This window comes from Haplochromis burtoni, unplaced genomic scaffold (genome assembly GCF_018398535.1).
Source record: "Haplochromis burtoni strain Fernald_Lab_line unplaced genomic scaffold, NCSU_Asbu1 Contig_154, whole genome shotgun sequence".
In the NCBI taxonomy this organism is placed as follows: domain Eukaryota; kingdom Metazoa; phylum Chordata; class Actinopteri; order Cichliformes; family Cichlidae; genus Haplochromis; species Haplochromis burtoni.
Window position 1 is genome coordinate 1,005,478 of NW_024582515.1, and position 11,004 is coordinate 1,016,481.

Genomic DNA, 11,004 nt, shown 5'->3' on the forward strand with positions numbered 1-11,004 from the left:
GAGCTGTACGCCTTAACTTTTTTCAGAAATGCCTCAGTCAGAACATGGTATATTATATTTATATGGAAACTAGTGAGCTAACTCCCTGCTAACGTCTAACTCCGTTAAATCTCATAAATTTGGTTTTCATGGATGCTTGTATTTTAAACTTAATTGTTAAACCTGGTAGAGCAGCGACATTGATCATTTTATTTTAGACATTCTTTTTTTTTAACTCTCAGTGATGGTGCAGTGATTATGTGACTTAGGGACCTGCAGCAGAGTTTAGGCCCAGGCACAGCTAATGACGTCAGACTTAGGCTACGTCCACACGTACCCGGGTATTTTTGAAAACGCAGATTTTTCTATGCGTTTGCACCTTTCGTCCACACGTAAACGGTGTTTTTGGTCACTGAAAACGCAGATCTTTAAAAACTCCGGCCAGGGTGGATATTTTTGAAAACTCCGTTTTTGCATTTACGTGTGGACGAGAAAAACGCAGAAAACGCAGCGTCAAAGGTGTGCGCCTTTTTTGACGTCACACTATGCGCCACGTTATTGTTTTGGTGAAATGAATTTCTACAATACTGTTACTGTTAATTCTACTCTCTGCAGTGTTTAAATGCTTACATATACACACACAGTTACTGTCCCTCCACACATACGACTCGGTTCTGTTTCTATGCCCCAGCTTTGTTTACTATTTGCCACCAAGGCTTCTAGACTTCTGATTGGCCAACATTTCTACACGGTTAGGAATATATCGCCACCTGTTGCTTTGGCATGTTCATAGCAGCGTTTTCCTTCATTTCTGCCTTTATGTGTGGACGGGATTATTTTTTAAAACGAAAACGGAAAATCTCCGTTTTCAAAAATACCCGTGTACGTGTGGACGTAGCCTTAAAGACCGGATAGGAATTATTATGGGGCAAACAGAAGTATTTATTAAGGTGGGAGTAAGTGGCTTGAAAATGAAATAAGTTTAGAAGGAATAGTAATACAAATAATATATTCCTCTAGTTTTCTTATTTGCAAGAGAATCTTCCCAGAGTCTTCTAGAGAGCAAGCAAACTTAGAAAAATAGAGTGGTGCTGGTGGACTAGTTTTGGCATTTTAATAATGGATTGCATTTATATAGTGCTTTTCGGGACCCCTCAAAGCGCTTTACAATACCACTATTCATTCACTCTCACATTCACACACTGGTGAAGGCAAGCTACAGTTGTAGCCACAGCTGCCTTGGGGCAGACTGACAGAGGCGAGGCTGCCATATCGCACCACCAGCCCCTCTGGCCAACACCAGTAGGTGAAATGTCTTGCCCAAGGACACAACAACCGAGACGGTCCGAGCCGGGGCTCGAACTGGCAACCTTCCGATTACAAGACAAACACCCAACTCTTGAGCCACGATCGCCCCTAGCATGTTTAGCTGAAAAGAGTAAAGAAAATACAAGTAACTGCACCAACTGATATATGAGCGCAGTATTTCTGTGAAGTGACACACACATGCTTAACAACTTGAGCTAAATGTGCTAGAACAAAACTGCAAAAAGAGACATGCAAATTTCAGACTTTAGACAGTGTGTTTAAAATGAAAGAAAAAAGCCTTTAAGACCTTCCATGTGCTAGACTGCTGTACACCGTGACCTTTTGAGAACTCAGCTCTCTGAAGACCTGAGACGTGAGAACAATAACATTCAAGTGTCAAAACAAAACAGGGTCAGGAAGGCAAACGTTGTTACCAAAGACCTGAGACTAGACAAGAGTCTGTCCTAAAAGCATACATTTAACTGAAGAGGCTGATCTTTGACTTGCAGAGAAGATTTTTGAATCGATCTACTTATGACTTGACTTGGATCTAATATTGTGAGCGCTAATGTTGTGATGTAGTGTTTGAGACTCTGTGTGAGGCATTCAACAGAGGAAGCATTTCAGGTCCAAGGAGGTGCCTGATTTCTTTTCAAGCCTCACCTGATCATGGGGGTCCATTGTGGCTTGGTGAGGCCTCCTTATACGCCATCATCAGGCCTTTGCTTCTCTAAAAGCAGCAAGAATATGCGACTGAACGTCAGCTTGCATTACCTCCTGTTAGCTTCAGAAAGTCGGCATGACACTAAAGATTGTGAAGTCTGAAACGTCATGGTGGTAGCAGGAGGCATTAGGCTAGACGCACATAGGGGGAGGGTGGATTATGTCTCACCGACCCTGCATTCCGAGGTTAGAGAGCAGAGAGAGGGGGGGGGAGAAGGTGACGGGTAATGGGGACCAGGGCGGAAAGAAAAGAAGCCGTCGGTAATTAAAGAGGGAGGAAAAGAGACGGAAGATGAAAGGTAGAAAGGAGAGGATCCAAGGAGAAAGGGAATAAAGTTTTTGATGAAATGGCACCTCGTAGGTCTTGGCAGCTACTTGAAAAACTTTTACAGCTACAGTGAACGAGGCAGCTCCCTCTGCTGAATGCACCGAGAATAAACTGACAAAAATAGACGCACTGTGCCTTTAGTCGCCAGAAAATGACCCCCTGTCACCAGGTCATGTGGTCTGTGGCTGCAGGATGGCAACAAGTATCTAGTGTGAAATCCAGAGAGAATACGCAGAACTTTGAACCTTTCTATAATGTGAATAAAAATGTAAACACAGCGCATTAGTTGCAAATAAGGTGATTCTAGACAAAGATTCTAATGTACTCGTGCTTTGATATAAATATTAGTGCAGCTTTTACTTAGTTTTCTGATAATGGTTACCTTATCTGAGACCTTGTCTACAGGGCATCCTACATGCTTGCAGTGCCACAGTCTTTTCTAAAGATTTTCTCTATTTCTATTAAAAAAGAAATAAAGAAAAAAAATGATAGAAAAGTCCACAACGTGTTGGCAAAAACAGACCATCCATTAGCCTCAGTATCGTGAATCAGTAGGCACTGTTACTGTTTCTGTGATGTCAGATAGCAGACATGTTTAATAGCATGCGCTTTTAGATACAAGCATCTTCCGCTGTGACATGAAGCGTCTGCAGTGTGAAGATATTTAACCAATAAAAACCTTGAAAGCAGAAAGCAGGGGGATGACAGCTTTTGCTGTGTCCGGGGCTGCTGAGGACATAAATGAACTTAAATAATAACAATAATTTGCATGCATGTTAATAATAACATGCATCGGCCATCAACCTTCAAATGCAAAAGCTGCTAGTTCAGTAACAACATGCTCCTGAAGGGACTGAATAATAGACTTGAATTCATCTATCAAATATAGTGGCTAACCCTGAAACTCTTCTTAGAGTCCGAGGTATGACAGGACCAACACTTCAGCACTAAAAAGCTTTTAAAATGACAAAGAAGCTAAGGAAGGAGAAGTGAAGAATCAATGTGTGCATGGAAACAACTCAGCAGTCATTGCATTTCTATAGCAACCATCAAACACAGCTTTCCCTCGATCTGCTGATAGAAAGCCTCGGAGCTTCTCCAGATGGTTTCCAGAGCATTAAAGGAGATAAAAGCCTAGACTGGGCTTTTTTTTTTTTTGTTGCTTTGTTATTTTAGTGTGTGCACAAATGTGTATGTTTGTGCACGTACAAGTGGTTTGCTCTCCCAAGCCATCCATGAAGCAATTTGGTCATTATGTTGGCTTATTATTATGGGTTTCTGAGGGTGACCTAGTGCAAAATATGCACGGGTCTGTCCGCACACTTATTGCACACGCTGCAACCACTCAGAAAACACAGAAAGGCTAACAGAGATACAGATGGGAAAGAGTTGTATAGAGAAAAAAACACAGCTAGCAGGAAGGAAACGTGGACAGGCTGACAAAAACAAAGAGAAAAAAAGAAGAAAAGAAAACAATCTGTGATTCATCAGCACGTCAGCTGATTGGTGGATTATAAAGGGAAAAGAAACTGAAAAAAAAAAACTAAGAGTGGATTGATATATATACTGCACGCAAGAAAATGTGGTAGAAACATTTTAGGTCAGCTTTCCGCTAATTATTTCCTTGGTGCTCTATACAAGTGCACAGACTTTGATGCAGGGGCACTGTAACCATGTCAAACTCACATGTGTTGTGATTGCAATATGTAAAACAGTCTCAGCTGCTCTGTAGTGTTTAGTCTGCTTTAATTGCCATAAAGCTTTTTGGTTTCTGTTAAAGTTGTACAAGCTTCATAATGATTACAGTGTGCTGAAATGGTGACTTCCAAACTTTCAACCTCCTAGAAGTTTATGATAAGTAAAATACAAATACTGTATTTGGAACAAGGCTATTATGACTCTGGCTGCATGTTTTTGTTGGATTCCGGCTCTAATTAGGTTGTTTTCTCCTCTCATTTACGTCTCTGACCTCGTGAATCTTAAAAAGTTAAATGCGGGCCAAAACTCTGCACTTGCTCAACATTTTGAAACTTCAGCAAATTACAGTGCAAAGATGAGACATGCATAATTTCTGATATCACATAAAGCTTCCTGTGTTACTTGCTCGATGAGAGCCGGTGTTTTAACCAGCAATCGTCACCGTGCCTTTTAAATCTTATCTGATACTTTCTAGGTGAAGATCAGACAGATAGCCACGCTCTGCGAAACGCCACAGCCCTGACAGCTCTTGGCACTGTGGGTGAGTAGAGAGCAGCGGCGGCTGATATGAGTTTGGGTCACGGTTTGCGGTTGCTGCAGCAGATAAATCGTGGTTAATTGTTTTAGTGACAGGAAGGCATCTTTTCTTTTGCAGAAAGATGCCCTGCAATGCAGCTGCAAGAAGGGAATAACGGGAATAAAGCAGCAAATGCATTGCACTTATCTTTGTTGTGGGCAAGATGTCTGGACCATGCAAGACTTTTTTCACTTTTCTCTGCATTTACCTGACTGAACCAGAGGCAGTGCGCATTAACATGTTGAAAAGCAGAACTGAGGTCAAACTGGACTTGAAATCAATTATTTTTTGATCCCAAACTGACTTAAAAATATAGAAATCGTATATAACTCTCTCAGTTACTCAGTTTGACGTAGTTTGACGAAAGCTGTGCATTCACGTCTGCACACATCTATTCTGTATGCCCATTTATCAATACTTCAATCTCATCTCCAGAACGCAATCTGCTACTTCGCTCATATGCATTTCAGCTAGACTTGTAAGAACTTCAGATAAGACTTTTCACATGTGAAGACTAAGACAGTATGACTCTCAATGTGTTGATAACACTCAGTGAGAAACAAAAAGACAAAGATCGAAAACTGAGCTAATTTTAGTTCTGTGCTCATTATCCGATACCACTATTTCTCTTCCACAGTAGTTGGAGCACTGCTATGGCAACAAAGGCTTTAATGACTTAAGTGAATGCTTGCATTTGTCTTTGAGTGTGTGTGTGTGTGTGTGTGTGTGTGTGTGTGTGTGTTTTTGCCCCTTTATGGTACTCTGCTAAGAAGTAAACAGAACTGTCTGCTAGTTTCTGTGTGACCATCTTAAAAGAATCACAGACAAGCTTTCTCTTTCTCTTCCTCACACACACACATACACACACACACACACACACACGCATTTGCATGAGACAAAAATCGTCCATGAAAACATTACGACCACTCAGAGGAAGGGGATGACTAATAATGTTGCACTTTTATGACACAACACAAACTTTGCTGCTAATAACCACAAATGATCTTCAAAGGTCTTGTGGTGTTGAAGATGACTTGGTGCAAAGCACAAAACCCTCAGCACCATATCAAGCAGGACTGTGCTCAAACCACAATGCATAGCAACACTGTATTTTAACATCAGCTTCTCAGAACAAAAAGTGAAACAAATGCACTCTTTCTAACACGATAATAACAAAGTCTTCTTTCATATCTCTTCTAAACATTCAGCTGTTCACTGTTAATGAGCCAAAATAGCTTCTGTGTTCTAGTCACACTCCCAGAGGACCAAAACTAAAAAAAAAAACATAGATCTAAATATCAATATTATAAGTGGAAATTCAAAAGGACACACATAAAATCATGCAATATAAATGAGCTGAACAATATTCAGGACTTTTACAAGAGTTCAATTACTTGCTGTGCCCCTTTATGTCTATCAGAACATGATGAGCAAAAAGATTTGCACACTGTATAAATCATGAGACTTTGCCTCAGTGCTATTTCTGTCATTGCGACATATTTCCAAATGTGCAATTGAAAGAAAACAGGAATCAGTTAAACAAAAGTTTCTCCACCCAGACCAGAAATGTGGACATCAGACAAAAATGCCTTTGGCTTACTATTAAAAATGCAACTTTGCCCAAGGGTTACCCTGATGTTACAACATCAAACTTCAGCAACTTTATATATCAAGCAAAGTTTTAGAGCTTCCACTGTTAATGTCCCAGTGATGTGTCCAAGGTGAGAGCTGAGGTGAAGGTGTGTTTTCAGTCTTGTCTTCTCTCTGATAGAAAGACAGGTCAAAAAACACTGAAAAACAGCCCTATGTTAAACTATTAAAAGTGTGACAGAGATGTTTATCACTCTCCTTATTTTACATTTTAAAAAGTGATAGATGGGATGTTAGCCTTGATGGAGCGTGCCATTTTTCTCCATGTTGAAAATGCATCATGAAAACTAGAATCTGAAAATGGTGCAGATTCTTTTATTTGTTGGATTATATGCTATGATTGAAAAAAATCTAATGAAGAATCATCAAATTCATTTTACTTTTAGGCTACATACACTACATACACTTTGATCTTGCACACTTAATCCCAGGAATATCTGAATATTAGAAAAATATGTTCAGTTTCAACAGTAAACCTCATGTTTTCTGCATAACAGGAAAGTTCAACTCCAGTAAAGGAAAGAAATCTGTCACCACAACTCTCGGGCCTTAAATCTTAGGAAATAAATGTGTAACATCGAATTTCCCAGAGGAACCCACCCGAGGGATTAATAAAGTTCTATCTTATCTCTTACATTACAGAAATAGTTCTGGTAACTCATTGCTCAGACTGCCCTATTAGTACAAAACATAACATTTTTTGTTAATTCACAGAAAATGTCCTATTTTTAAATTGCTGTGGACTAAAAAACAACAACAACAATGGAAATTTCTATAGTAGTAAAAAAAAAAAAAAATTCAGGACATTTCCTCTTATTTGTTTGTTGTTTGTTAGTTTTTTTTACTATGGCGTCATATGAGTGTCCGTGTGAAAGGTCGTTATCATGGAAAAAACTGTAAAACTTATAAAATACAATTAAAAGTCTAAAAATTATAACCTTCATGTTCAACACGTTCTCACTCCCAGAGCGTAACATTTTACGCTCTGTGACAAATTGTCAGTATATCACGCTTTCAGGCACCCAACAAGTCCCTTTATTGCAAGATCGGAAAAATGAGGACACATGAGAACCATTTGGAATGAATCTACACGTGTACGTTTATTTTACTTAAATCGCTTTGGAAAACACTAACGTCATTAGAGTGGCGGTTATGGTTAGGGCTCGAATACATGGCTGGAATGTCTATTACTGCAGGACCGTTGTTCTACTGGATTTCATCCACAAACCGGCGCGTAGCATAGGAACGCAGAAGGTCACTTTTTGCGTTCCCATGAAGCGCCTCGGGACGTGACAAATCGTCGGTATATAACGAAGTGAGAATGGTCTGTCTTATTTTCCGAAGCTGTCCAGTGGACTTTATTAGAGTCTTTGCAGGGCTGATCCTAGCCCCTGGACCTTATGTTTGACACCCTTGATCAGAGCCATTCAAGCTGAGCTGAAACTGATACAGGACCGTTTTTTTGAAGTGGGAAACAGCACGGTGCCAACCAAGCAGAACCATTTTCTATTGATTTTATTAACAGGTGAAACATCACGGAGTGTAAAGGATTCTATTAGTGCTGCTCAGTTATCAGTGCTGATAACTTTTGGTTCATGAGGTTCTCAGTCATGAGTAGGGCTGCCACAAACGATTATTTTGATAGTCGACTAGTCACCGATTATTTTTGCGATTAGTCAACTAATCAGATCATCATCCACTGGACATAAACGTACAGATTATTGCACCAGCAGCATCTGCTCTTATATAACTATCATTAGCTTACAGCTTGAAGTGTTTAAGGTATGTGCTAACTAAAAATAAAGACAAGATGATAGTTTATTAAATTTTAATGAAATTTGCAGATTGTTTCGGTGAAGTTTAATAAACTCCTTGCTATCTAAAATATAACAGGACACCGGAGTATATTCTCGAGCATCTCTTTGATCTCAGCCAAACCGATTTACTCAGGAACAAATAAAATAATAAAAAAAAGCCAAACAATAACATTTTAAAGTTATCCAAGTGACTTATATATCATGTTTAACCTGAGTAGTGAAAGACGGCGGTGGGTTTGAAAACGATTTGCCGGGAGTCCGGTGTTCTCACGGCTCTAGTGAGCCTTGCCCCCGGCTAGCTATCGAGCTAGTGGGTAACAGACGTCTCCGAAAACGTCGGAGCGCTTTTGAAAATATGTGGTGTCCTGATAAACTGAGCAGATATTTGAGGTTTACACAGCTACATTCTCGCCTGAAAATATGTTAAACGTTTATTTTGTGACCCAGAAAGAATAATAAGAGTAATATTAAAACTAACTAGCTGCCGCCATTGTTGGAAACTGAGCTGGGCCGCGCTATGAATTCTGGGACACAGCTCTTCTTCTTCTTCGGGGTTTAACGGCAGCTGGCATCCTTGTACATGCAGTGCTGCCATCTTCTGTTTCAGTCCGTTATTACACTCTTAAATCCTGCTACTTATTCCTGCGTCTTTTGGGATCTTACAAAGCTTCAAACGACGCGTCGACTATTAAATTAGTCGTCGACATTTTGATAGTCGACGTAATCGTGACTAGTCGACTAATCGTGGCAGCCCTAGTCATGAGGCAGAGCAGGTTAATTGTAAGGTCAGTTTCACATGTCAAAGTATCCTCGAACAAGATACCAAATCCCCAAAACTCCCCTTGACATGCGTTACTTAATGTGTGTGATGTCAAAGTGTCATATAAAAATGCACACTCACTGGTCCACCTGTTTACCATGAAGTACACATGTTAAATGGACGATTAAACTACTTTGACGACTGTATTTAAAAATCATACTCTGACATTACTAAGAGCAGTTACATGCTGAGGATGAGGTTATCTAATCTTCTTCAGTTTGTCAAAACAGACCCCAGGTTATTACATTTACTGTACAAAAAATACTCTTCTTCTGTGACTAATTTCCAATTCATTGTCTCAGAGTGAGAGCGGAGCATTGGTAAGGAGGGAGTTGTTAATCATGCATAAAACTCTGTATATTCCAACAGATGTTGATACAGTGGGGTGGTTGTGTTTCAGGGATCAGTCCAGAGTTCTATCTACAGTGGGATCCTGGCCACATGCACACGTTTCTCTCAGGCTTTGTTTTGACAGAGCACATGACTGAATGTGCAGCAAGAAGCTATTCCAGTGCTTGTGGCTCGCAGCAGCTCCGCTGCCCGCTTAAAAATAGCAACAGGCGTTCCCTGCAAGCAGAAGGGAGAAAGCGCTGTGTGTCTGTCAAAGTCCAACCAACACATTTTTGTGATTGCGTGTAAGCTTAGCGGCTGTGTGACTGATAGCTTGTTTGGTGTTTTGTATGTTGTGTGTCGTGTGTGTGTGTGTGTGTGTGTGTGTGTCGTGTGTGTGTGCTTGTCGTTTGAAGAGTGCTCTTAAATTAGGGCGGGTTAATTGTGGCTGGAAACTGGAAAAAGTTCAACATTATAATTCTGGTCCTGATCCTGGTTTATTTCTGGCATTGCATAGCCAAGGCGTGCCATCTAGTCTAATTAAGAAATGCACACACAACCACACACACACACACACACACACAATCGTGCCTTTTAATAAAATCCAGGCCTTGCTTTGCTGGTTATTGCAGGGTTAGTGAAGCCACACTGGGGTGAAATCCCATCAAATTCCAACAGAGATCTATGGAGCCGTTCCTTCTCTGTCCAGTCAAATTGTTTTCCACACATACAAACTATTATAAAAGTGCTCTGTCTATTCTGCACTTTAGTGTAAATTGTCTGGCTGAGGGTTTGGCAGGGTCTTGGCAGTGTGCTGTTCTTTTGTATTATTTAATAAAGCACATAACAAAAGAGATGAAAAAGAAAACTCAACCCTGCACTTCATTTCCATTTAATTTCAATTCAAATTTATTCGACAGGAGCAATTTACAGCCATAACAAAACATTAATCTCCTACGAGAAAAGGTGCAGATTTAGCTAACAGCTAATTAGCTAATAGCTAATTAGCTATAAGCTAAAACTAGCAAACAAAAATGAGATGCTGAAATTGTTAATGATGACAAATCTGGTTTATCAAAATTCACCTTTTTACATCACATGAGAAAGAACAAAAGTGTATACAGGATTTCAAATAAGAAGCTTATTATCAGCCATTCCCTGATAGCTTTAAGGGATCTACCTTGCATTGTTTGCAGTGAGTTTATATTTTATAATACTTATAATCCACTGCAACTTGGAGAAAAATATGGCACTCTCTTTGTGTACTTGACCATTTATTTCATTATTATAGATACTTTTCAGATAATGCTAATTTGAAAATCTTGCTAACACATTACTGGATTAGTCTAGTTATGCCGTATAACCTATTAGCAAGTCTATATCATAAATATAACACTGTAATCTTACTGTAGCTACAATACTTCAGTTAATACCTTATCGACACTTTCCAAGGTGAAGATTTCAATTCTTCAACCAGTGACTGATTAGCACTTACATAAGCCCTGATTCACATTCATATTCAGCACACAGTCTTTTGCTGTTTTCCAGTGACCTTTGACCTGATTAGGGATGGGTATTGATAAGATTTTCACGATTCCGATTCCATTTTCAATTCTGTTTAACGATTCGATTCTTTATCGATTCTCTTATCGATTCTCTTTAAAAAAGGAGAACACTAAGGTCGATTAGCTTAGAACTTTGTTTTATATCTTCTCTTTGAACAAGATAGAAATTTAGGAGTAACATGGCCTTACAAACCCAACAGTGAGATCTT